Below are 2,778 nucleotides of genomic sequence, written 5' to 3' on the forward strand. Positions count from 1 at the left end.
ATACCTTGGCAGGAGCTCTTCTAACAACTTCTTAGCCTCCATCTGGGCTGTTTCATGTTTGGTGGGGTAGGCCTCCACCCATCCTGAAAATGTGTCTATAAAAAAACTAATGAACAGTTATACCTATACTGACCAGGTTTTATCTCAGTAAAGTCAGTTTCCCAATAGGCCCCCATTTTTCCCCCACGTTGTCGGGTGCCGGGATTAGGTGGATTCGAGATGGCATTTGTCAATTGACTAGCTTTGCATTCAGACACGATGTGGTCAATTTTGGACTGTATGCCCCGAATCTTGACTCCTTCTTGTCTGATGAGGTCCTGCCTCTTTCTGGTGCCCATGTGGGTTGTGCGGTATATCCTGGTTAGGAGCTGGTCTCTCAATTTCTTGGGTAATATGACTTTATTGTCAGCAGTGTGCCACCATTTTTGGAGGTATTGAGTCATAGGCAACTGAGTTAACTATTTTAAATCTTTAGGCGTGTAAGTCGGCTCTTCAGGCAGACTTGGGGACCCTGGATCTGGGATCTTGGCAGCGGCCACGACTGTTGTTTTTAGGGCGGCTTGACGGGCAGTCCTGTCCACAAGACGGTTGCCCCTAGCAACTGGGGTGTCATTTTTCTGGTGTCCTGGACAGTGGATAATGGCCAGTTTTCTTGGTAACCATAAGGCCACTAACAAGGCAAGTACTTCTTTGTTTTTGATAGTTTTTCCTTTTGCCATCAGTAGCCCCTTTTCCTGATATATTGCCCCACGGATGTGGGCTGTGGCGAAAACATACCGACTATCAGTATAGACATTGATGTTCTTGTCTTTGCCCAAGGTCAGAGCTTGGGTTAGTGCTACTAATTCAGCATGCTGGGCTGAGGTTCCTGCAGGTAGGGGCCCCGCCCAGATCACTTTAGACTCAGAAACAACTGCTGTGCCCGCATACCTTTGTCTTTTATGTATGAAGAAGTTGCTTTCATCAGTGAACCAGGTGTGCTCCGCATCTGCCAAGGACTGGTCTCTCAGGTCGGCAAGCTCCCCATGGGCTTGGGCTAGGATGTCAGCGCAGTCATGAAGAGGGGCGTTTAAGTCTGGGTCAGGTAGGAGGGTAGCTGGATTAAGGGTGGCTGGTGCTTGGTATATGATTCTGGTGGGATTGAGCAACAGGCTCTGGTAGTGGGTGAGCCGTGCATTGCTTAGCCATCGATCTAGGGGCTGCTTGAGGACCCCCTCGGGCGCATGCGGTGTTGTCACATAGAGAGTCTGTCCCAGAGTAATTTTGTCTGCGTCTTTTACTAACAGCGCAGTGGCAGCAATGATATGCAGGCAGTTTGGCCACCCAGCCGCTATAGAGTCTAATTTTTTGAAAAGTAGGCTGTGGGCCTCTTCCAGGGCCCTAATTATTGCAGCAGTACCCCTTTAGCTATTCTTTTATGTCTGGGAGCCCCAAAGCAGAGGCTGATAGCAGTACTTTCTTTGCAATATGCACATTGGTTTTTGTTCAGGGGCAGCCTACCTCTGCACTCCAGCTTGTCATCTCCCGAGGCGAGTTGCTGCAGCTGTCTCCTGTGTTCTCCTGGTTCTGCAGTGCCCACTAAGAGGACCCGAGCCACGTCCCTGGTCTGCCTTTTTTCAGCTTTTATCTGCTTGCCTTCAGCTGTTTCTCTATTGTTATACACTTTCTCTGCTAGCTCTACTAAATCTGAGTTCCTTTTCTCCTAACCTTTCGACTCTCTGCAACTTTTTCTTAATGTCCAGAGCCGCCTGATTTATGAATGCTAATTCCACTGTTCCTAGATTTTTAGGTTTTTCAGGATCAATGGGAATGTATTGGCGAAAGGCATCTATTACGTGCTCTAGAAAAGCGGCTGGAATTTCATCATGTCCCTGTCTTAAATCATAAACTTTAGCCAAATTAGTGGGCCATCTAGCAGCTACTCAGAGACCTGCTAATAGAGCCTGGCGGTAGACCCAGAGTCTCTCCTTACCCTGTGCTTTGTTGTAGTCCCACTCGGGTCGGCTGAGGGGGAAGGCAAGGTCAATAGCTGTTTGAATTGTAGTCGGGACACCTGTGGGGCCCGGAATCAATTTCTGAGCCTCCAGAATGATTCTTTCTCTTTCTTCAGTTGTGAATAGTACTTGTAGCAGCTGCTGGCAATCGTCCCAGGTGGGCTGATGGGTAAAAAGAACAGTGTCAAGGTGGTTAGTCAGCTCTTTAGGATTGTGGGAAAAAGGAGCCTTTTGAGATTTCCAGTTGTAGAGATCACTAGTGGCAAAGGGCCAATAATGATACAGCTGGTCTCCATTCGCCTCTACAGGCCCTGCAGCCCGTAAAGGAAGGACTGTAGAGTCTGCTTCAGGTGGGGGAACTCTTTGAAGGGCTCCTCCAGTATTTTGTGCAGGGGCAGTAGCCGATACCGATGGAGCCAGGGGCCTGCATGGTGGCTTGGGTGCCGTTGATCCAGGCTCCGGCTCAGGCCCCGGCAGCCCAGGCCCCTGCTGAGGCCCCAGAAGCCCAGGCACCGGCTCAGGCCCCAGCAGCCTAGGCCCCGGCTGAGGCCCCGGCAGCTGGGGTGGTGATGGGTAAGGAGGAGGGAAGATAACGTTTTCCTCAGCCCCTCCCTGTAGGATAGGGTAAAGAGGCGCAGAGGGCTTCAGATTCTTTTTCGACCAGTTTTTCTGTTGTAGTCACCATGAGGGTCACCTTCTGTGGAGGAAGAAAAGATTTAAGCCAAGAAGGCAGGTTAGTAACTAAATCCTTCCAGACAGTGATGTAAGGGACCTGGTGAGGGTG

At 50.0% G+C, this 2,778-nt stretch overlaps 1 pseudogene; it reads right to left on the reverse strand.

Moving 5' to 3' along the window:
- Positions 1-458: 458 nt before the first annotated feature.
- Positions 459-2,778, reverse strand: part of LOC102867293 — a 12,855-nt pseudogene continuing 10,535 nt past the window's right edge.

This window comes from Elephantulus edwardii, unplaced genomic scaffold (genome assembly GCF_000299155.1).
Source record: "Elephantulus edwardii isolate Elephantulus edwardi_28Jun2011 unplaced genomic scaffold, EleEdw1.0 scaffold00419, whole genome shotgun sequence".
NCBI lineage: Eukaryota > Metazoa > Chordata > Mammalia > Macroscelidea > Macroscelididae > Elephantulus > Elephantulus edwardii.